This window comes from Podarcis cretensis (assembly GCF_951804945.1).
Source record: "Podarcis cretensis genome assembly, chromosome: 4".
NCBI lineage: Eukaryota > Metazoa > Chordata > Lepidosauria > Squamata > Lacertidae > Podarcis > Podarcis cretensis.
The window spans coordinates 32,441,058-32,467,099 of NC_137173.1; the positions used below are offsets into that span (position 1 = coordinate 32,441,058).

General features: G+C 39.2%; 1 protein-coding gene and 1 long non-coding RNA gene across 4 annotated transcripts in view; one reads left to right on the forward strand and one right to left on the reverse strand.

The window, feature by feature from the left end:
* Positions 1-26,042, forward strand: part of LSAMP (limbic system associated membrane protein) — a 460,055-nt gene that overhangs the window by 321,825 nt on the left and 112,188 nt on the right. The gene's annotated exons all lie outside the window — the stretch shown is intronic.
* Positions 1-26,042, reverse strand: part of LOC307213942 — a 31,305-nt gene that overhangs the window by 4,963 nt on the left and 300 nt on the right. The gene's annotated exons all lie outside the window — the stretch shown is intronic.

Sequence of the window (26,042 nt, forward strand, 5' to 3'; positions counted from 1 at the left end):
TTATCACCACAATTTGTCCCCAATTCCAGTCAAAATAGAAAAAGTTGAGCAATAACAATTTATGAAATATATCTAACATCTTTGAGCAGCAACACCTGTCAGAGTTGCTGATAGCAAGCATCAGTTTATATACTGACGGATGGATTTCACACTGCATGTGGAAGACCCCAGTTCGGTCTCTAACTTCTCTGGTGAGAAGGAGCCAGTGAAACCGTGGAGAGCAGCTGCCCTCAGAGAAGACACCACTGAGCTAGATACATAAATTGTGTTAGCTTACAGAAGGCAGGTTCCTGTGCTCTTGTGTCTTTCATATTCATTTCCTGAAATTAACACCTTTGCACCTTCACCAGCTCTTCTTTAAATATCTGATGGCTTGCTTAAATTCTGTGACTTGGAGTACCCAACAGCAATATTTTGTATTCTTAGTGGGAGACTTATAACACCTTCAGTCCTATCTGTATCCCTCATTTCATATCCCACAAATATTGGGGCATCTGCTGGTCCAGATCAGACCTGTCTTTTAATCATTTTTTGCCTGTTCTCTGAATCTTAGCCCTGATTACTATCCTCCCATCTCTAAATTGGAAAAGTGTTACTGAAATGTTTTTTCAAGGAATTGGTTGGTGTTTGTAGACTTGGTTGAAATCATATGTTGTATACTGAAAGTGAAAAAGAGGTGCAGAATTCAGAAAGCAGAATTATGGCAATAGAAGAGAACCCAGGCAAGACTTTGATTCCAATAGTATAGGACTGCTCCAGCTCTCGTCTATTGTTCTGTGAATTCCATATAACAACACTGGCCTTGCTGGGTCAGGCCAAAGTCCTTTCTGGTCCAGCATACTGTTCTTACAGTCACCAACCAGATGCCAGATGGAAGTCTGCAGCCAAACTACATGCATAATGCCTGTATTTCTTCAAACAGTAACTCGATCTTCTCTCAGAACCTTCTGCAAGAACAATTCTCATTGCTTCTGGCGCTGATCTCTGGCACCTGTACCATCATGTACAAAATGGTAGTGAAGAAAAGGCATGATGGAAATGCACAGCTTGAAATCTCTGCAGTAGCACCTGAGCCTGAGAAAGTGGCTAAAGCATCTAATGATGATATCCATCATCTTGTTCTAATCATCATCAAAAGACTTATGCAAAACAAAAAAAATTCCTTCCAGTAGCACCTTAAAGACCAACTAAGTTAGTTCTTGGTATGAGCTTTCGTGTGCATGCACACTTCTTCAGATACACTGTGTATCTGAAGAAGTGTGCATGCACACGAAAGCTCATACCAAGAACTAACTTAGTTGGTCTTTAAGGTGCTACTGGAAGGAATTTTTTTTGTTTTGACTATGGCAGACCAACACGGCTACCTATCTGTAACCAAAAGACTTATGGTATACATATAGAAAATTTGCATCTCTGGTTTGGGGATAGTGCATACATTTCTGCAATTTGCTTTTTATTTAAATTGTTTTACACTTTTAACTTATGGTGAGTTACTTTTTGGCTGAGTTTTGACTGGTCAGGATAAGTCCCATGGTTACCACTGAGTTCCTGTTTGAATGAGCATTGCATCTCCCAGTTTGAGAATAGACTCACACGTATATAAATTTTATGTGTGCATACTGCAATACTTTAAAAAAAATAAAAGTTCCCATGAACATTCGTGCTAAGAAACATTCCAAGAAAATTTATGGGTGGAGTTTAGAAAATGGATTGAAAAGCAACCACAGTTGCTCAAAAATTGAGACATTGCTTTGCAATGTTTGTCCAACTTTCATGAGAACACTCATTGTCCATTCATACTGCTTCCTATGTCCCTCAGTGTTTTCTTAATAAGATCTTGTGGGCTTTAAGACGGCTGAGAATAATAATATAAGTTCCAAACCAAGGAAATGAACACTTCTAGTTATTGCGAGCTAGGCTCATGGCTGACATCCTGATGTAAGGATTTGGTTTTCAATGACACAAATCTCTCCAAAAACAGGGCAGCAGAAACACATGGGACAATATTGACTAAACAGAAAACAATTCAGTGGCTGACCTTCATTCTCTTGAGTAAACAGCTATGAGAATTCATAGCATGTAGATGGCAGCGGATCAGTATTCATTTTTTGCGAATAGTTTTTTGTGAATTGTTACCATTCATTGCCATGGAACAGATGAAAGGCAGTATCCAGCTATATAATATGATTATAAGATAACTAACATATAAAGCCATTATTCCAGAAAGCCAAAGGGTCAATAGGACTAGTGCCTTTGATGAAAATGATTTAATTTTTTAAGATTATTGACTTTTCTGTGTAAAATAAAAGTAGCAAACAGCTAGAATCACATACTACAGCGTTCTGACCAATTTACTCCATGCAACAACAACAAAACAATACAACAAACATGATGACGGTGTATTTTTAAGAGATTAGGTGTGATAACTAAGAGAAAATTAGCTTTGAGCATCCAGGAAAAAGCAGCTGAAAAGGATAGGGAGGGGAGCTTACCAAAATCCATAAGTCCCACCAATGACTTCTCCCCATTTTAGCTAAGTCAGATCCTCCTGTTACCTTGATAAAGGGGGCATGACCCGTCTGCAATTCAAGCATTGCCAGGAAAGTGAAATAGGCAGACAGGCTGAGTAAACTGAGCAATAGAGAGACAAGAGATCCAACTGCCCTCCTAGAGTGATGAATGTGAGGGGGGCATGGGGGAGTGTTGCATAGAAAAGGGGTGAATAATGCACTCACCAATACTCGGCTAAAACTACGTGGTAGAAACTTCTGGGTCCTTCTTTTCCCTGTGATTCAAGCACTGCCACAAAATTTATCTTGGAATCATAATGGAAAGCTCACTAGAAATATTGTCTCACCATGTAGTAGAAGGGGTACAATGGGGGGGGGGCAAGGCTTCCAAGGGCCACAGGCACTTAGCTTTAATTTGTTTTAAAAAAGTAAGTCAATAGGACTTTTCCGAAGGAAGTTAGAGAAGGAAGCACAGATGTAGTTCTATAATGCTTTGACACTCGGCATGTAGCACCATTGCTCAGGACACTTAATCCCTGTTGCTAAGCAATCAGAGGAAAGGATGTTGACGCCCCCACCTGGGACTCCAGAGGGGGCCCTCCCAGAACAACACAAAAAGCAGGAAAGGCTGAATGAAGGGGGCTACTGAAGTATGTTTGTTAAAGCACCTTCCTCCTGTCCACATTATTTCATACACTCAGTGTGCTGCCTTTACAGAATAAAACAATTGGCTGGTTTGGGTGTGTTTTCTCTGGAAGTAAATAATGCCATTGGCAGGGGTACCTTTACCTTTTTATGAGCCTTCAAATTCACCTTGAACTTTTCTTTGAATGAAATTTTGGCGGTTTCTCTGATAATTTCCAGTGTTTTCCTTTCCTTTCCTTTTTAAACTGTAATCTGTAAACTGTAGTATGGTCCACTGTCGAACAGCTTTTAGTGTCCAAAAGATCTTCCAAATGTTTAGTTAGCATCTTCTTCTTATAATTTGAATCCATTGGTTTGGGTCTTACCCTCCGGGCAACAGAAAATACTTGCTCCAGTACCCATGTGATATTTGAAAACAACTATCATAAAACGTCTGTCTACTTTTCTTTAAGTGAAATCTACCCACTCCCTCAAATGTTCACCATAAGGCTTGGTTTTTCATCTTGGTTGCCCTCTGCACTCTTTCCAGCTTCTCAATATCCTTCTTAAACTGTGACGCCCATATCTGGACGCAGTACTGCAGGTTGGGGCTGACCAAGTGGTACTATTACTTTCCTTGATCTGGACATTATAGTTCTGCTGATGCAGCCTAGAATAGCTTCAGCATTGCACTGTATCACTCATGTTAAGCTTGTGGTTCATTTATTTATGTACTGAATTTGTTAGTCGCTTTATCTTGTCCAAGGCAACCTGAAATGTCTTGCATACAAACAGACAGCCCCCCTTCCCCTGTACATGCACATAGATACATTAAAACCAAGAGGGAAAATAAATACATTAAAAACATCCCACCCACTTCTAAAAGATAGTTAAAGTTCAAAGTTCTGGTTCTAGAGGAAAGGCCTGTTCTCCTGTTGCCACCCTCCAGATCTCTCACGAAGGGGGCACATGAAGAAGAGCCTCAGATGATGATTGCAGGGTCCAGGTCAGTTCATATGGAGAGAAGTGGTCCTTGAAGTATTGTGGCCCTGAACCATCTACTAAAACCCCTAAATGCTTTTTACATGTACCGCTGACAAGCCATCCTATATTTGTATACCTAATTATTTCTGCCTAAGTGTAGAAACTTACACTTGTCCCTACTGAAATTTATTTTGTTAATTTGGCCCATTTCTCCAATCTGTTATTGCTGTCTTGAATTCTGATTCTATCCTCTGGGATATTAGCTACCTCTCCCAGCTTGATATCTACAAATTTGATGGGTACCCCCTCTATTCCTTCATCAAAGTCATTTATAAAGATGTTGAAAAACACCACGCTCAGGACAAAACCCTGTGACACCCCACTTGTCATTTTTTTTCAACACCAGTTTGCAATTATTATTAATTTTAGAATTCCTCCTGAAAATTCATCAGGATTTTAGTGTGAAATTCTTCTATTATGTACACATTTTTTGTGAATTTCCCTGCTATGATGTATTTTCCATGCTCTTTTCACTAATATATGCATTTTTATGCACACTTTACCATAACATATTAATTTTGGATGCATTGCTTGGCTGGAAAAGCACTTTACAAAATTCAGAGAAGTGCAATTTTTTCCAAAAAAAAAACAACCCTGTGTTTCAGTTTGCATATTGTTTTGGAAAGTATGGCTTGTGTTGGTTCATCTTCAAATGTGAACTGAATTTAATTCTCTCTCCAGCCCCTGGTTGTTATGCAAAAAGGTTGGAGAGGAACGCTGAGGTCACTTTTCTTGAGGAAAGAGTTTCAACAGTTCGTAAAAGCCTCTCTCCCCCTCCATCTTCTGAATAGCAACTGCTTTATCCTTCACCCTAGAGTATACTTTACAGAAATAAATCACCCTGGTGCTGCCACCCAGAGATTGTTAAGTGAAGACTTCAAAAGTGTACAGAGCCATGACAGACTTATTCCTGTGCAGTTCTGAAAACTTGCATTTCTTTCTCTTGCACTATTGCCTTGTTTCACTCTCTTCTTTTGACCCGAATGGAGGTGCCTCCATTACTATTATTTAGTACTTCGTCACCATCATGTCTGCTTCAGACGAAAGTAATATTCTACATATAGTTTTCATTCCAGTTATTAAGTGGCATAGTATTAGAAAAACCATTGTCACATATTTCCACCTGGAACTTTGTGATTGGAAGCACAGAGATGTTTATAAGAACAGTCTCTTGAAATAATCTGTTATTTGTTCATACATTTCATTTCATTTCATTTATTCCAAAGTGATTAACAAATATTTGTGACTTCTTTCTATGCATATGTGTTTAGAGTTGGGATATCTGGTAGAAAATTCATGACATTTTTAAAGTGGTGATATAAGTTACTTTAAACCGGGTTCCACGAAAGAAGCATTCAAGAAGTCAGATAAGACCATTGATAGGAAAAAATGTTTTAGGTTTTATATTTTCATATTTCATTTTATGGTTTTTGTATTTTTCAAGCTCTTCGGAGTATGCAGAAAGTCATGAGCTTGCACTCAATCAGTCATTTTAACTCAGTTCAATAGTGCCTGGAATTGCAGGTGGGATTCAATCATATACCAGCAATTTCAGGGTCCACAGCTGGGCACTCTTATGCAACAAACCCTCTTCCCCCCTAAAATTGGACTTTTGCAGCAAGGAAAGTGATGGGGAAATGAATTACCTTTATATAAGATTATAACATTAATGTTGCTGAAGCTAACCCAAAATAATTTACTCCAAAGAACAGAAGATATTATTTTGCAAAACTTTTGCAGCACATATAATTTAAGCTCCTGCTGATGTTCTTCCTGTGCTATTGAAACAAGGCCAAATAAAACAGGCAAAGAAATAGAGCAGCTGTATGCTGCAAAGAAAGTTGGACTGAATACTAGACCTTTTCAAGTGGAGTATTTCTTTTCTTTTTCCACTAAAAGAACATCATGGTTATCTTAACTTTACAAATGTTCTGCTATTGTTACAGAAGTTCATAGATTTGCCTGTGAGAAGAAGACATCTCATTCTTTTTCAGTATCATCTGAAGAACTGCCCACAACTTATTTATATAGTGCAATTGACCACTCATCCCTCCCCCCTTTTCAATTAATGTGAGTGGCCTGTTTTAACGAACAAGGTGATGTGTTATTTGAGAATGAAAGGAATGACACAAGAGCAAGCTTTCAGGACAGGGTACTTCCCTGACCTTAATGATACATATGCCCCTTATCATCTTGACCAACTGAAACTAATGACAGAGTAAGGCTGCAATCCTTATTCATCTTACCTGGGAGCGAGTCACATTGAAGTCAATAAGGCTTACTTCTGAGTAAGCATGCATATTATTGCACTGCTGATCATTATATTTAGAGGGTCCAGAAGTTCCTGTGTTCTGTAAATGTGTGAGAAATAGACTGCCTCTATAGGTTTCTAGGCTCTTCATTAACAGTAAAAAGTAAAAGATACTGCTCACAAATAAGCCAATAATATAAAGAGCATAAAGTTAATAATGTGTGATTATATGAACAATGCAGAAAGTGTTTGCTTCATATTCTAAAACCCACCTTTGCTCTTTTCATATCAGGATCTCAGAGGACTTTATAAAAAGATGTGTTTATAATGAGCTATTGTTAGAACCTGAAATCAGGGTGGCCTTTGTCAAACCACTAGACTATATGAGTAATGACTCCTGAGTTTTATTCCCATCTTTACCTTTGACACACCATCATATTTATTCATCTGTAAAATGGAAATCATACTCCATGGTATTCTAAAGCAGCACATCTTGCATCTAACTCATAACTTTAATTTGCTGACTTGTGCCTTAGCCATTCACCCACTTCTTCGATTCTCTTTGAGCTCATCAACTGGATATAATGCATATGGCACAAATAATACTGTGCAGGTTTCAAGAGCTCGCTGTGAAGTGACTTGGCAAATTCCCAGACACTTGCAACTGGTGAAGAGGGAAGGGCGTGATGGAGAGGAGAGTGAAGGTGTAGGATGTGGCAGGGCTGTTGGTTGAAGATGAACTGGTTTTTCATACAGATGCCTGGGGAAAGCCAGGCATATTCTGTAGATATTCTGTATGCAAGTGGAAACCCTATAATCTCCCTATTTGCATTTATAAGTGCTTCAAGCAGCAGCCTTCCAACTAGCCCCTGTGGTACCATTCTTATGTAGTGGTTTGTGTTTTACTATGGCCAAAAGGGTCACAGCCACTTGGTTGCTCAGACCCAAATAAAGTATCAGGAGAAAGAGCCGCTTTGCCCAGAATATGGCAAGCCTTTGGAAAGTGGAAGAGCATTGCACATTTTCTCTCTCTCCTGCTTTCAAGCCAGGGGTGAGCAGAGGTGACAAGGGCTAAACACGGCAACAGTGCTTTCTGGAGGGAAAGGTTTTGTTTTTTTTATGGGCACTCCAGGAAACAGAGGGCTCACTAGGAAATTATGGAGAGCTGCAAGGGTCCCTTTTTAATTGTACAGAAAGGCGGGGGAAAGGACACCAGCTGGGTTTGAGAATTCACGATGCTTTTATAAAAAGAAAAGCAATGTGACAGGGCCAAAGCTCAGTATCAGATCACATATTTGGCATGTCTGAAACACAGAGATCTGCTGCCAGTCAGTGTACACAGTACTGAGCTAGATGGAATCAGTATAATACAACTTCCTGTGTTCCTAAACCAATGAAAGCTGTAACTATTTTTTAAAACTACAGAACAGGGGGTGGAGAAAATCCTCTTCATAAACTCAATCAAAGTGAGTACAACATCTCCCATGAAAAATTTCAAGGGAATTTCTGCCCCTCAGCCAGGCTCCAGAGGCAATTTCTTTTTATATCCCACCCCATGTATTACACTAGTTATACCTTAATATCAGCTGCAAACATGAAGTTACCATGCATCCAAACACAATTAAGAAAACATCTTAGCATGCTTTGGATACCTGATTGTCCTGGAAGACTGAGATCACTTGGGGGCATTCCATATAAAATATTCAAGATGGAGGGACTTCACAGCCTTACAAAATCATCTTGTGAAAAGGGAAATTATCTAGGTGGCATGTCATTGGAAGGGCCACAACATAGACCAGTGATGGCATTGTGAATAAATGCAATGAAAATTGTGTTTCGGTGTCTGAAAGAAGAGTCTAGTGCTGAGAAAAGAAATCCTGAAAGTTTTTTCAAAGTTGAGTGAGGCACAATGTGAGAATTAAGAGAGTGTTAAATCAAAGCCTCACCATGACATCGAAAGCTGCTGGAGAGATAGAACACCAAAGGAGATGGCATTCTTCCTGGAGACCTTTGAAGCAGAACAATTCCTTTTAATAGTCACCTTGCCTACAGGTTTTAACAATAGTTCAGTGTGTAGCATGCAGTCTGTAAACTTTCTCTGACAAGTGTCACCAGTAACTTTGGCGCATCCATTCCCCTTCCCCCTTGCATTTAAAATCTGGGCCAGCAGATAAGACATTTATTCTTTCTAATGATTAAGAAATTTGACTATAAAAATAACTATATTTCCTTTCCTCACTTGCAAGATTTTCTTGCCCTATTGCATGCCTGAGAAAATGAGCATCACTTACTTGATAAATGGGTGACAAGTGACAAGTATTGGACAAGAAAAGGTAACAAATACAGATTCAAAGAGAAGTTGGAATCTCAGCAGACCATAAAAAGAATAGAGATTCTGTATGGAAAGAAAATCCAGTATAGTATATAATTTTGAAGAAAACATTATCCAGATATTATCCAGATATATACACTAGTGCTTTATAACACATTTTCACAAAACTGGGAAGGTATATGAAGGTCTGGTCATATGTTCAGACAAATTAATGTTAGATTCTTAGATATCCCCAAAAGAAAAATCTAGTGTACAGAACAGACTGTATTTTATGAACCTTCTTGCAGAAGAAACAATACAAAGCCACCTTGAGCACTTGCATGATGTGTTTTTGGTGGCACATTTCCACCAGGAGGTGTATCAGAAAGAGCCACCATAGTCAGGTCTGAATCTGAATAAAGAGGTCACTTTTCTTACCAGGTGACAATTAAACCTGCAAGTAAATTGAGTACAATGATGGATCCATGAATGTCCCAAAAGCAGTTAGCCAAAGTGATGTAAAATGGTCAGATGCCATCAGTGACTAAGGAACCCATTCTTTCAAAGCTTAAGGACCTGCCAACCACCATTAATCCAGTTTTGCCTAGATTAGGACAGTGTGTGTGTGTGTACCACTATTCTGTGCTTTGAATATCTATCATCTCAGTTAGAACCCCAAGTGAATGTGGGAGAGAGGAAATATATAATAATAGAAGTTAGATCAGGATCTCATCCCCTCACAAACTCCATTGTCACATACAACAACCAGGAAAATTTGCCTGAGTTCCACCTTATCCATTCTCCTGTGCTACTGAGCTCCACTTTGAACTGCACACCACCAGTTTTGCCCCAGTCTCCAATTCCAAACCACCTCATAAAAATGTTTAAAGTGATAGAAGGTAACAGGATGGTAGCTGTATAAAGAATAATCTCTGAGACCATTTTGTGGGTACTTACCATCTTGTTCATTGCAGAGCTCCCTTAAAGGGCTATCCATCTAAATTTTATGATAAGACAGTGGAGCAGTGGTCATGTCACAAGTGGAGGGTTAAATCAGAATGGTGATAGCTTTACCCATATAAAGAGCTTTATATCTTCACAAAATCTGAAATACAAATCAGAAGAGGTCGGGTGGAGTATGGGTGTATGTCTGCATCTCTTGAGCCAGTTGAGGCTGGTCCATCAAGGTGAATGGGGCACCACCCCACCAATCTCAATCTGCTCTCTCTTTTTATTTTTTTTAAATAATATTTATTACCTTTTCCAACAATTTAAACACTACAAAAAATAAAAACAATACAATACAATACAAAAAAGAAAAAAAACTACATTACACTAACAAAACACTAACATTAAACTAACAAAACAAAACAAACACAATTTAAAACACATCAAATAATTTCAATATCTTATCTTTCATTCACTTATTTCCGCGACCTCCTCGCACCTCCCTTTTTGTATTCCACTTCTATTAATTTTTCCAGCAATTCCTTTCCATCTTCCTCTATTTTTAATCCTATAATTATCTTAACACATTCTAACCTTATTTTCCCTTTAATACTCTATTAATCTGTTTATCCTTAATTCCTTATAACATTTCTACTAAAGCCATATAACTTCATCCCAACATTTTCCTAACATTCATTAATTTTACAGTATTTCCGTAAATAATCTTTAAACTTTTTCCAGTCTTCTTCCACCGACTCTTCTCCCTGGTCTCGGACTCTGCCAGTCATTTCCGCCAATTCCATGTAGTCCATCAACTTCATCTGCCATTCTTCCCGGGTGGGTAAATCTTATGTCTTCCAATACTTCGCAATGAGTATTCTTGCTGCTGTTGTTGCATACATAAAAAATGTTCTATCCTTCTTTGGCACCAATTGGCCAACCATGCCCAGGAGAAAGGCCTCTGGTTTCTTCAGGAAGGTATATTTGAATACCTTTTTCATTTCATTATAAATCATCTCCCAGAATGTCTTAATCCTTGGGCATGTCCACCAAAGGTGAAAGAATGTACCTTCTATCTCATTACATTTCCAACATTTATTATCGGGCAAATGGTATATTTTTGCAAGCTTGACTGGTGTCATGTACCACCTATACATCATTTTCATAATATTCTCTCTTAAGGCATTACATGCCGTAAATTTCATACCGGTGGTCCATAACTGTTCCCAGTCAGCCATCATTATGTTATGTCCAACATCTTGTGCCCATTTAATCATAACTGATTTCACCATTTCATCCTGAGTGTTCCATCTCAGCAACAAGTTATACATTCTTGACAAATGCTTAATTTTGGATCAAACAATTCTGTTTCCAATTTTGATTTTTCCACCTGGAAGCCAACTTTTTTGTCCGAATTATATGCCTCCATTATTTGGTAATAATGAAGCCAATCTCGCACTTTATTTTTCAATTTTTCAAAGCTCTGCAATTTTATTCTGTCTCCATCTTGTTCCAAAATTTCCCAATATTTCGGCCATTTGGCCTCCATATTGAGTTTTTTCTGTGCCTTCGCTTCCATTGGTGACAACCATCTTGGGGTTTTCTTTTCTAACAAATCCTTATATCTTATCCAAACATTAAACAATGCTTTTCTAACAATGTGATTTTTAAACGCTTTATGTGCTTTTACCTTATCATACCACAAATATGCATGCCAGCCAAATACATTATTAAAACCTTCTAAATCTAACACGTCAGTGTTTTCAAGAAGCAGCCATTCTCTCTTTTTTTAAAAATGATATTTATTAAAGTTTCCAAATTAAAACATATAAACACAAACAACAATAAAAACACACAGAGACACAATACTCGAAACATGTATAATTTCAAATCTTATTTCTTAAGCCTAATTTCCTCGACCTCCTCACACCTCCCCCTTCTGTATTCAAATTCCATTTATCTAATCAGCAAATCCATTCAAGAAGCAGCCATTCTCTCAGCGAGCAAAAAGCAGCTGATTCATAATATAGTTTAAGGTCTGGCAGGGCAAACCACCTCTTTCTTTAGCATCAGTTAATATCTTAAATTTTATTCGAGGCTTCTTGCCCTGCCAAACAAATCTAGAAATATCTTTCTGCCACTTCTTGAAACAATCCATCTTATCCAAAATTTGCAATGTTTGAAACAAAAACAACATCCTTGGCAGCACATTCATTTTTATCACAGCAATTCGGCCTAACAATGATAACTTCAAATTTGTCCATATTTCTAAATCCTTTTTCACTTCAGTCCAACATTTTTCATAATTATCCTTAAATAAATTCACATTTTTGGCTGTCATATTAACCCCTAAATATTTCACTTTCTTAACCAATGTTAATCCTGTCTCCTCCTGAAACTTTTCTCTCTCATTCAGTTAATTTTTTCTCTAAAACCTTAGTTTTCATCTTGTTCACCTTAAAGCCTGCTACCTGTCCAAATTCTTGAATCAGTTCCAATACCCTTTTAGTACTAGATTCTGGCTCCTGTAAAGTCAACACTAAGTCATCAGCAAATGCTTTCAGATTGTACTGTTTAACTCCCACTTGTATACCTTTAACCTCTTGGTCCTTTCTAATCATATTTAACAAAACCTCAAGGACCGATATAAAGACCAATGGAGAGATTGGGCAACCTTGTCGTGTCCCTTTCTCAATCTTGAATTCTTCTGTCACCACATTGTTCTGAGTAAATTGCACCTATACCATTTTCAAAACCTTGGCATACCCCCATCCCCTGTAGATTCTTCTTCATAAAACTCCATGAGATGTTGTCAAAGGCTTTCTCTGCATTCACAAATATCAAAACTGCCTTGGTATTGATATTCACTTGTAATTTTTCTAGAATATTAATTATATTCCTTGTGTTGTCAGACAAGTGTCTGCCCGGGAGAAAGCCTGCTTGGTCTTTATGAATTTCTTCTACTAGAACCTTTTTTAGTCTTTTAGCCAAGATATCTGCAAAAATGTTGTAATCCACATTGAGCAGCGATATGGGGTGGTAGTTCTTAAGCTGTGTCTTTTCAGTCTCTGTTTTTGGTATAAGTGTAATATAAGCTTCCTTCCATGACTCTGGTGCCTTTCTCCCTTCCAAAATTTCGTTACAGACTTCCTTCAATGGTTGTATTAGCCATTCTTTCAGAGACCTGTAATATCTTGAAGTCAAACCATCTGGTCCTGGAGATTTACCTAATTGCATATTCTGGATAGCCCCTTCCACCTCCTGATCCGTTATTTTATAATTCAACATTAGCTGTTTTTCCTGAGAAATTTTGTGTAGTCCGTTTATTTTCAGAAATTGATCAATGTCTATTTCTTTCTGCTTCTCCTGTGTATAAAATTGTTTGAAATATCTCTGAAAACACTTCCTGATCTCCACTGGGTTCTGTATATTCTTTCCTTCCACATCCAAATTCATAATAGTATTTAGTTTTTGTCTTTTTTTCATTTGCCAGGCCAATAATTTTCCACACTTATTTGCTGATTCAAATGTCTTTTGCCTCATCTGTTTGATCTTCCATTCTATTTCCTGATTCATCAGCTTTGTATATTGTACTTGGTATAACTTTATCTCTTTTAGAATCTCCTGTGACTTTGGTTTTGCTCTCAGTTTCTTCTCTCCTTCCTCTATTTTTCCTAGGATTTTACCCTTTTTTTCATTCTGAGTTCTCTTCTTAATTGCATTTTGTTGTATTAGGAATCCCCTCATAACCGCTTTGCTTGTGTCCCAAATTACTCTTTTTTCCACTGTAGTATTCATATTTATTTCAAAATAGTCTCTTAGAGTTTTTTGGGCCTTCTTGGTCACCTCTTCATTCCTAAACAAGGTATCGTTCATCCTCCATCTAAAGGAACCAGTTGGCATCAATTTCATTTCCATCTTCACAGCATTACGGTCGGAACAGGTTTTGGGGCAGATCTCCACTTTGCTGATCTTCAGGACCAATCCCCTAGTTACCCAAATTTGATCAATTCTTGTCCATGTCATTTTAGCCTCGGAGAAGAAAGTTCCCTCTCTTCCCATCGGGTTCTTCACTCTCCAAATGTCAACTAAATCCATATTATCAGTCATGTCAAAGAAAGTTTTAGGTAGTCTACCATCTTTGTTGACTACCTGTCTCTGTGCCTTGTTCATATTTGTAGACACCACTCCATTCATATCTCCCATCAAGATCATGTTGTAGTCCATATAATCCATCAAAGTCTCATGTAACTTCTTAAAGAACTCCGATTTGCCTTCATTTGGCACATAAATATCTACAATTAGGAATTTCTCTCCTTGTGATTGAATTTCAATTGCAATAAATCTCCCTTGGTCATCTTTAAATATGAATTTCGGTGATAGGCTCTCCTTTGCATAAAGGACCACTCCTCTTTTTTTATCTTTATCTGATGAAATAAATTCTTGGCCCAATCTTTTATTACTCAATATCTTTCTATGTAGCCTTATCACATGTGTTTCTTGTAAACAAATCAAATCCAAATGTTCTTTTTTCAATAAATGAAAGACTCTGCCTTTTTTCCGGGGAATTCTGTCCATTCACATTCCAGCTCAAAACCTGCAACGCCATCATGTATTTACGCTGATATTCCTCCAACTGCACCCAATGCTTGCTCTTCTTCTGTTGGTGGTGGTGGTGGCACGTTCAGTGGGAAATCCAGTCCAAAGGATAATGTTAATATATCCAATATTCCCCTATTTGGTGATCCTCTATTCAATGCTCTTTGCTCTGATCCTCTATCTGGTGATCTTCTATCCGTTGCTCTTGACTCTATCCAAAAACTTTACTTTATCTTCTACTGATCTTATTTTTATTTTCCTTCCTTTGAAGCTAAAAGATAGACCTTGGGGAAACTTCCACCTAAAGATAATTTTGTTCCTTCTCAGCAGGGCAACCAGATCTCTGTAGTTAGACCTTAGACCCAAAAGATATTTTGGGACATCTTTAAAAATTTCCACTCTTGACCGTTGTACTTCTAGGTTCTTCTGATAGTGCCAGCCCAAAATTCTATCTCTCTCTTCTTTCGTTCGAAGGGTAATCAAGCAATCTCTTATTCTGTTCTTCTCTTTTTTCCCTCCTCTTCCAAGTCTAAAGGCCCTCACAATTCTAAACTCTTCTTGGCCCAAATCCAAGTCCCAAAAGTCAGCAAATTCCTGTGTGAGGAAATCTGTCAAACTTTCCTTCTCAAATTCAGGTAAGGCTCTGATCCTCAGATTCATCTGTTTTTCTTTAAGTTCAATCATAGCAAGTGTCAACTTATGTTCCTCAAGTTGCCTTTGTAGGGCTGGGACTCTCTCTGCCTCAAGTTCTGTTACTTTACATTCAGCAGCAACAGCTTTCTCCCTGGCTTCTTCCGCAGTCTGCCGTATCAAAATAGATTCCTGTATCAATTTCTGGATAGCTTCTGTGCTGGTATTCACCTTTGTCCCAGATTATTTATACTTTCTGTATTTAAGTCAATTTTAGTAGTTGCAGCATCCACTTCCACATTTATCGTGTCTGTTTTCTTGTTAAGCTGTTCCAATGAATCATTTATCTTACTTAATGCAACCACCAAGGCTTCTTCTGTCGACATTCCTCTTGATTTTGAGTGAACTGATATGGAAGCAGCCGCAGAAGGAGCAGGGAGACCTGGTGTTGAGCCTCTCCTGGGTTGCTGCAAAGTCCCCCAGACCTTAATGTTTTTTTCTAATCTCAATCTGCTCTCAGCCAGCTCGCACCCACCCAATTTCTCATGACCAGTTCAGGAAGGTAGCACAGCATGTCAGGTGTCTTCTCCTTGGCCTCAGTGTTGCCACTGTAGAACTCTGCAGGGAATATGATAGCTCAAAAACTAGAGTTAGTTATCTCTGTCCTTGGCAGTGGCTCAAACTAATAGTGGGCTCCCTGCCTTCTACCTTACCAGCTGCCACTGGCTTGAGTTTGAATTCTGGTAGGTGAGGAAGCACTGCACACCAGAACCGTGTAATACCCTCATGTTCTTTAACGGTGTTAGAATTAAAGCAATACATCACTGCATTCAGATTTAAAAGCTGCAGTGGCAGCCTTAATTACTTGGTTAGAAAACAAACAGCTTCATTCAGCTTCAGACCTCCATGTGGTCATTCATTCCATTGTCACCTCAAAAACCTGGAATATATGCTGCAGCCTCCAGCTGATACACAATATGCTGATGCACCCCCTGGTGGGAATGTGTCACCAAAAACACATTACAAGTTTGCTGCAAATAGCCTGTAATATCTGCTGCCATCCTTCAGCCATCGCCTGCATATTAGTCCTCATTCTATTATGAGCTGACAGCCCAGGGAAGCTGTAAATCAGAAGCGAATCGTCCTGCTGACTGCTGAGCTCAGGAATCAAGCTGACCACTGAGCAGAGCAGGCCTTTTCCTATGGTAAGACCAAGAGCAATGAATAACTCTTGCTTTGAAAACTGTGTCATCCCAAACTGCCTTTCGCCATACGTTGAGGTGTGCAGATTTACCGTGACACTCACAGATGAATAATTGTTTTCAGTAAAAATGGATTTGAGGAGAAGAAGAGCAGGAGACAGACGTTTAGGCAGGCTGCAGTTTGGGAAGTACATACCGGGCTCTTTTCACCTGAGCTCTATGGCAGTTAGCATCATGTATTGGCATTAGCATATCTTATAACATATGAAGAAGAAGTATTTGGATTTGACTACCCTAAGGAGTCTCAAAGCGGTTAACATTCTCATTTCACTTGGTCCCCCACAACAAACACTCTGTGAGGTGAGTGAGGCTGAGAGACTTCAGAGAAGTGTGACTGGCCCCAGGTCACCCAGCAGCTGCATGTGGAGGAGCCGGGAAGTGAACCCGGTTCACCAGATTACAAGTCCACTGCTCTTAACCACGACATCACACTGGCTCTGTTGGAAGAGCCTTTTGGATCACATCCAGCATCCTGTGCTCACAGTGGCCAACCAGACGCCTCTGGGAATCCTGCCAGCAAGACCCGAGCACAAAAGCATCACCAACCCCTTTCCTGTGGTTTCTAGCAACTGGCATTCAGAAGCATTATTGCCTCAGTATTGCCTCAAACTGTGGAGACAGAACATCAGCATCAAGGCTAGTAGGTACTGTGAATAAAGCCAACTCCCTAATATTCCGAACTGAATAAATAGTGAGACTTGAAAAACAATAAATAAAATGATCCAGAGATTGATTTGCTGAAGAACAAAAGATATATGTTTACCATGACCTTAACCACCTGTGCTCAAGGAGAATTGTGCCATTAGTTGTTCTTCTCCTATCCCTTTCTATATTTGAGATGCTCTTGTTTAGCAAATATGAGTCTTGGTGTTTGGAAAACCGATACTTCAATCAGCATTTGTGAGTATATATATAAAAAAAGAATCCCAATGTCATTTGATGTCAAAGGATTTAACACACTGCACATTAGACAGTTGTCTAATGAAGGATGTGGCAAAGGAAGTCACAGAGAAACTCATTAAGACTGTCAAGAAACCTCTTGTAAGTTTTGAATGGTTCAGCACACAAAAGGGGATGGTTTGTGGTCTATCAAAATGTATTACAGAAGCCCTGATTTAGTAAGGCAACACACACGAAGGAAGCCTATTTTGGTATTAAGCGGTAATTGGCATAAAATAATATATAAATTAATTAATAAACAAGAGTCCAGGGTCACATCCATGTCCTCCTGCCTTCTCAGGACAGTCACCTCCCCTCTTCCCTGCCAGGGAGAAGAGAATCACAGTAGAATCTGGGTATGGCATCAGCCCACCACTAGGTGTGGGGTAACTGGAGCTTGAAAGGGAGGATACAGCTTGTTTGCCCAGGCTGTACACCCGGGGTATTTCTGAGATGCCTTGAAATGCTTTTGTTCAGACTAATGCAGTTCTCCATCAGACTCACAATAAAGACAGGGCTGAGTCTGACACCGCCTTTATACATTCTACAGTGAGGCCTATCTGCAAAGCAAAGCTGTTTTGCTCAGCAGGGGGGTGGTTTGGTGTATTAATTTAGAGGAAATTGCCAGCACTGATTGAGATGGATTTAGAAGAGGATAGACAAATTTAATGATGATGGCTTGAAAAAAAGAAATTGTTTAATGGTTCTAAAGGTGGATACAGATTTAAAGAAAATTGTTCTGTTTTTCCCCTGTGTGCAAAGGTGCTAATTAACATTGTTTTTTTCCTAAGTGTCTCCTTCCTTTTCAGCAGGAGCCCTGCTAGTTTCATTTTATAGCTCTGTAGCTGTAGAAACAGCAAAAAGTTTGTTTCCAAGTAAACTGATTTTCAGATTCATAGTGTAATTCATGGATATCACATTTCACAGGAGAAGATTACAAGGTTTTTCTTTTTGTGGTTTATAGTTGGCTGTCCTAGACTTCTAGATCTTCTTTTCAATTAGCTGGGAGTGCAATGTGTTGAGTATTGGAGTGACCCAGAACCTTACCCTACATAGAAAGTTGAACTGATTTTTTTTCTAAGATTAAAATAACATATTGAAAGGGGCATTTAACTAGTGGTTACTACCAGTTTTAAATACCTTCTCGGTGTGTTATCATAATCTGAAAAGGTAAAAATTAGTAATCCATAATAGCTAGCATAATGACAGCTATTAGTAATAACTGGTTCTCACAGTCAAAACAGGACTTTTGGCTAATTGGTTAAGTCAAAGCTTGACAGGAACCAAAACCCTTTCCATTTTGTTGCGGTCTGAAAGCAAATAAAACCTCTAAACTAAAACAGTGAACATAAGACTGTTCCAACCTTTCGTGCAAAAACCTAGAGGCTGCACATTAATTCACACATGAAAGTGGACTCCATTGAGTTTCGAACATGTAAAATGGCCTCTCCTGTTGGCTTGGAAATTTAAAATACATCCAGCCTTGGAGAAAACAGATCCAACTGATTTAAATCATACTTTAGAAGCCAGATAGGTCGTGCCATTCTTTGCACCTTGATGTTGCAAACCATAGAATAATAATGTCATCCAGGTCCAAGCAAACAATTCTATCAGAGGAGCTGTTTCATTTTATTTCATCCCTTTGCATTCACAGCCTGCAACCAAATAATTTTGATTGTACCTGCATAGACACATAGCTGTTCATTGTACCAGTTCCTAGGTTATTGTGTCAAAAAGGAGATAGGATGCATATGTAGACAAACAATTTTCTCACCTCAAACACTGTTTTAAAATAGATTAGGTGGTGCATTTATTAGATATAGTCCTACTGGTGTCCCTATTCAACTTTCCAAGCTTCACAGAGCTATCCTTCGGGTGGGTTAATGACATCTTTCACATTCTGCCAGGGTTGGATCTGATAAAAGATTCCTGCTTTTTTCCTTTGTGTTTCCCATTGTTTGGTGCTAACATGATGGATGCTAAATACCTTCTAAAATAGGGTTATATCAAGGCACCTAAACAAGCATATTCTGCAACTGTTGCCAGTCACAGAAAATGAAGCATCAAACTCCAGCAAGTTTTCCTTGCAATGTTAAGAAATGAAAAAACCAGTACACCAACCAATGCCTTTTGATGTTGTCAATACAGCTATTGCATAAACAAAGAAGGGTCAACATTATTAATAAGCAAAACATTTTCGTGGCAAAGGGGCTGTAAGGATGATCATGAAACGAATGACAGAGGATCAGCATTTCCTGAAGAGCATATTTTGAGCTAATCTCATGCATACTTATTAATGAGAGTATTTTAACCAGTGTAACCTATTAGGAGCAAAAGGGCTGTAAGGATGATTATACGATGAATGATGGAGGATCAACATTTCCTGAAGAGCACATTTTGAGCTAATCTCATGCATAATTTACTTCAAAGCAGGGGCAATCTGTAGAAAAGGTGTACAAATCAATGCAAGTATCTGCAGCAGCTTCTTCACAGGGCATGAGTTGGCTGTAATTAAAGATCGGTAGGAGTCTTGCTCCAAATTCTAAGTTTATATTCTGATCGTAAATATTTGCTGTTTGTCCAAACACGTACAGGCTTTTCTCATTTGCTTAAGCTTTCTTGTGCAAGATATATGCATTCAACCTTTCACTTTAACAAACATTCACAAGGCAGCTTTCAGATAACAAAATACAAGTTAACAAAACAATAAAATGCAATAACTGATTAGTTATTGCATATGACACTGCAGAAATTGTAGTTTGCAAAGTTTATTGTGACAACCACTCTGAATATCTGCATGAAAAATCTAAAACAATAAAGAATCTCATTATTATAATTTGGCTAATATCAAACCCTTTCAAGAGCATGTGTTCTTTTAAATCCAGGACACTCTGAAGGCATGTCTTTTTAAATTAAAAAAACACCCTTTCCAATATAAATATAGAAATAAAGTCAAATCTAATGCAAGCAGGTTTCTTTACATCAACTGTTGCACTTGGAGATCCCTAGGATAGCTCTTAGCTCCCATGGCTGGAATTCTAATACTGCATGGATGTCTGAGGAGCATTTAAAAACCCTTACTATTCATAGAGTTGTCACAAACGTGATTAATGCATTCTTGAAACAATCCAGGGACATAAGCTATTGTTATTCTCATTTTACAGATGGATAGCATTGGCTTAAGGTTGGAGAGGATCTCAAGGCTACCCACTGAGTCCAGGTTTGAACAGTGGTATCAACCCAGATTTTCTCCATAGATACAAGACGAGAGTTTCATACTGTGCATTTCACCAGTTCATAGACAATGACACTCCACTGGCTTCGAAGAGGGCAGTTTTCAACATTACAGAGCAGCTCCTCTGATGCAGAAAGTTAAGACTGACACATGAGAAACCCTACATAAATGTGTCATCATTTTCAGAAGAAACTGGGCTTCTACATGTAAACATAAGCGGTGTGTCCATGACAGATCTATGTAAATCCTAAATCTACACTGAGGCCACCTTTAGGGTCTCTGCAAATTAGTGCTCCATTGTTACCTTGTCTATCCTGCAAACCTGATCAGCCAGTAGACTTCTCCATTATACTGAATGAGAGTTTGCACCACCAAGACATGGAACTAAGGGAGCACTCTCCAAGCACTGATGGACAATAAGTTTGCAATGAGGTCAAACATTCTATTGTGCTTGGTCCTCTTAAACTGAACTCACAAAGGGGGAAAGACCATCATAAATTCCCTCACACTGCCATGGTGGTTATTAACTTTACACTGTGAGAATATATTAAATGTGAGAGACATTTTTTGTGCAAAGTGAAGATAAGGAAATATATGCCCTCTATTAAATGGCATGACCCCTTCTTCATTTTTTTCCAATGCAAAGTAAGAAACTTGGGGGTATGAATAGTTCTGTCCCACTTGCTGCAATTCATTGAGCTATACCTCTAATTGCTTTGCTCAAAAATAAGGCCAGAAAGGCCAACGTAATTGGCTCTCAACCACATAGATGGAACATTTAAAACAGTCTCCCAGCAGACCCACAACTCAGTAATGGAGAAGATCTTCTACATACAGAAGGTCCTAGGTTCCATTATTGAAAGTCCCCTATATGGGAAAGACATCATTTTCAAATTGTGAGGAGTGGCTTTCAGTCAATGTAAACCAGGGGTAGTCAACATGGTACCATGTTGTTGGACTCCCATCAGCTTCAGCCAGCATGGTCAGTGATGAGGATTGATGGCACTTGTTGGGACAAATTAAAGACAGTGTGTCCTTCATTTGGTTCATTTATTTAAATATATTTAATTATTTAACTCTCCCAAGACGGCATACAAGTAAAATAAAATAAAATACCACAATAATTTACAGCTAGTAAAAATAGACCATAAGCAACCACCTCACCTCCCCCCCCACAAAATACCCCAAACACAGCATACAATTACAATAAAAAGCACAAGACAATAAAAAGGAGATGAAACGAGACCCAAAGGCCTACCCCTAGATATATGCAAAATCAAATACCCCAAAATGCATTGTATTTTAAGGCTGTTGTTGGTGGTTACTTTTTTTAAAAAAGCTCATAATTATCAGAGGGCACCAGGCATTGGTACTGGTACCCTTGGGAAGCTGCATATGTCAGTATGCATGGCAGTCATTGGAGCATTCTAGTCACTCCCCAGGTAAGCCCATTGAGGCTCACCAGCATAGGGGCATTTTGCTAAAGGTCACCCTCAGACCCTGGTGCTGGTCTTCTTCAAGAGAAGAGAAAAGGTGCCTTTGAGAAAGAGTTATATGTGATCTGAAATGGGCGCAGCGGGCAGGCATTGCCCACTCTTTAAACTGCATCCCTGCTCAGCTCAGCTGTTCTCTTCCCTCTGTCAGATCATTGGTGAAAGTAGACCTTCAGCAACATTTCCTACCTACCTGACCATGCAGCTGGCCATTTCAAGAGACAGGAGCCCAGAGTCATTGCAGCATGAGGAAACTTGTTTTCCATCTCTCTGCCACTGCTTAAATTAAGAGTCACTTAATGAAATGCACAGCTTCCCACCCCCAGCACCTCATGACCAGATTATTAGTGGCTGCTTCCCCCTACTGCATAGGTTTGTAATCCAGGTCTAGAATAGTAGATGGTGTTGTATGCTAAGAAGTTGAGCAAACCTGCGTGAGAAGCAAATCCTGGAGAATCAAATTGCCCACTTAAACATATCAATCAAAGGAAAGTAACTGTTGGTGAGTGAATGGCAAACTCTACTGTATCTTCCCCCCAGAGAGCCTGTGTTCCACTCCTGTTGCAACTACTTAGTTTGCAACTGTATATAATCTTTTAACCAGATAATGTATTTCCTTCCATTATCACAGATTCCATATCCCATAATGTTTCCATAAACCATATGTCCATGCAGTCTGTGTGTATTCATAGATAGATGTATCTGTTTTCATGCAGCTACACAGGCACACAAGGGGATGTAGATGAGCCCTCTGGGATTTCAAAGAAAGCCTCATAAAATGAACCTGCTCCTCAACGGATGCAAATTGGTGCAGTTCATTCTGCCTTTAGGCCAATCTGACATCTGGCTAGTTCTGTCCCAAGTAATGGGTGATGCTATACTTCATGGGTATACCTCTTTAACAGCAGAAATGGCTTGGGGAATTTAAAGAGTCCGAATCTTATTACTGTCACTGTGCTGAATCGGCACTGCTTTTATATCAAACTCTCCATGTACTTTTCATTATTTCCCAGCTATGCTGAATTAATACAATGATAGGTGTTCAAATTCATACCTGCCTGAGATCATTTAACTGGGAATGCATATGTCTGCATGCATGTGGGCTTTTGTAATCAATAGCATTCAAAACACTCTGCCCATCTTTGCACATAACTAAGCCCTGGTGTGAAAACAATTGCTGGGGTGTCAGCCATGTTGGAATTTGGCTCATATTAAGTCTCCTTTTTGTGGAAAATTACAGATTTTGGGTGTAGATGGAGATATGGAGAGGAGCGTCCTCTCCAAGGTTAGGTTGTGGGAGGGATGTTTTGGTTCTAGGGTTTGGTTGTGGGAGATAACTATCACCCACCCAACCTCCTACCCCTTGTGGCTGAAGTAATTTGGGAGGACATTCCCATTTCCCCTAGGATTTGTCAGGATTCGTTCAATGGTGATAGGCAGGGTCAGTATCAGGGATCATCATTAGCAGGCACTTGCTGAGAACTGCACGCTGTGAAGGGCCCAACAATGATCCCTGGACTTCCTGGCCCTGGTGTCCTTCCTTTTTGCCACTGCTTCTCGTTCACCTTCCCTCTACAAACAATGAATGGAATGAGATGAAGAAACAATATTTTCCACTTTCCATGGTGGTTGTGTGAACTAGGCCCTAAGGGAGAAGGCAAGGAAATGAGCAGCAGACGTGGTAATGAGAAGGATGTGGGCCCACTCCCAGAGGGGAACCTTCCAAAGGCATTCTGCCTAAGCCTTCCCAAACCTGAATTGCCTTGCCAAACAAATTGACACAAGAATTTGTCCAATGGGGAGTGGGGGGTGGGTTAATGACATCACATTTTTACTTGGGAGTAAAAGACCCCAATTTGCCTCTGTGTTTTTGGCCACACACAGAGCTGATGCACACTTCTGCCTTGCACTTCTTATTTAGCCTTGTTTAAGATAGAGTTATGCACACAGAAAGGGTGCCCAGTAGATAGGATTTATGCATGTGTAAGCATCTTGTGCTTTGAATGTCCCTGCCTTCCAAAATAAATCACAGTAAAGCTAGAAAATGTCTGACAATCTCTTTTATTCTAGGTTACAATCTGGAATTTCTTTTTAAAAATAAAAATAAAACTTTGATTTAAGCCATTTTAAAAAGAATGCTGCAACATTGGAGTTTGGTTTGTTTGTTGAAAAAAAGCTGAATTAATGGAAAGAATCCTGAAGTGAGTGTACCTGCTGGCAAAAATGTATCAAACTATCCCCACTACCACCACCTTCCTTATGATAAAGCACAAAAAAAACCCTGTCCCCGGAAATGCTAGTAAGGTCACTGGGTCTCATCAGCTTCTTTTGCAGATCCATTAGCTAAGCCACAGATACACCAGGGACGTATCTGGCACAATAGTGTGTATCAGTATGCCAACCTTACTGAATGGTTTCTGTTCAAACTGTATGTCTTCAGTCAAAGGTTAAACTTCCAGAAGAGACTGTGGGACTTGGAACAGGAATGAGCATTGGGGGGGGGCAGCAGAAGGACCATCCATTATTTTGCTATTTTTCTGTGTTCAGCTCTTTGACTGTTATTCAGCTCCCTTCATCCAAACACCTATTCTGTTTCATATCATTTGATTGTATCTTTATGGCTCTATGGCTACAGAGCTATAATTAATTACTCAGCCCTTCTTCCCTTGTATTCCTCATTTCATTTTTTAAGTATTTTGAGTTCTTAAAATTACATTTTTTTCATTATGTTCTAGCCATGTTAATCTGCTGGAGCAAAATGGAAAGAAAAAAGGAATTGTGGCACCCTGTGGCACAATCCTATGCATGTTTATACAGAAGTTATTGTTGTTGATTTTTTTTTTTAAAAAAAAAGACTAGACAGCCATTTTAATGATTGCCTTGTACTGCTTTTTGTGTTTTTATTTTGACGTCCACTGGCCTGATATGAGAGCTGCATAAGTAAATAACTACATTTTATAAATAACCACATAAAAATAAATAAATCTCACAGTATTCAATCAGCGTTAGTCAGAAGCAGCTGCACATAGAATTGCAACCTTAGAGACCGAAGGAGCAATCCAAACCAAAGAACTACCAGATGAGCTGCAGATCTCTAGCTCAGCCAGAGATATGCTGGCATAACTCTTTCAGCCTGGGTCAGCCAGGGCTCAGCTGGCTGAGCTAAAACTTGTGAATCTTAGGCTGGCATAAACCCTGGTGGCAGGATGTTTCAGAGGAGTAGCAGGACTAGGAGTGGGCCAGGGGAACTTACAGTGGATTCTAACTCTATCCAGCTTGATCTCATGGCCTTGGAACCTGGCAGAATTTATACTGGCAGAAAGGGTGGTGTAAGTCAAACTCTCTTTTAAAGACTTTCCCCTCTGCAGATTCCTATGGCAGTATCCCCACTCCTGAACAGAATTTGGAATAGGGGTAATTTATGCCAGCTTTCTATACTTTTATGATTCCTCTGTGATATATTGTAGCTCAAGCTTTAATAGGCATGACCAGTTTCCTATCTACAGTTGAGGGTAGGAGGCAGCTAGCATGAGACCAGCCCACATTGATGAGAAATGTTGCAGGTTCCTTAAGTGTCTGATGTTTGTGACTGCCACCACATCTAATAGGATGGTGCATAAAATGAGGCATGTCTGAAATATTCAGAGAACAAGGAGTTCAGGTGAACAGAAATGCAATTGGATGCCCAAGGGGATGTATTTTGTGTCTGAATCACCTCCTTACACATTATAACAATTACTGCATTCAAATTATTAATATGGAGAGCTGCATTAATGTTGAATTATAACTCATGGTTTGGTGGGTGCTGTATCTTACTTCAGTGAGGCAACATTCTTTTTAAGTAAGCATATACAGTGGTACCTCAGGTTAATAACTTAATTCATTCCGGAGGTCCGTTCTTAACCTGAAACTGTTCTTAACCTGAGATACCACTTTAGCTAATGGGGCCTCCCACTGCCGCCACGCCACTGCAGCACAATTTCTGTTCTCATCCTGAAGCAAAGTTCTTAACCCGAGGTACGATTTCTGGGTTAGCGGAGTCTGTAACTTGAAGCGTTTGAAACCTGAAGCGTCTGTAACCCAAGGTACCACTGTATATAGCTGCCCTGTGAAGAGATAAGTCTGCTTCAAGATGGGTTTTATGTGTGTTAGTTCTCTCTCTGTCACCATGGATTTGCTTTGTGTGTGTTCATGCC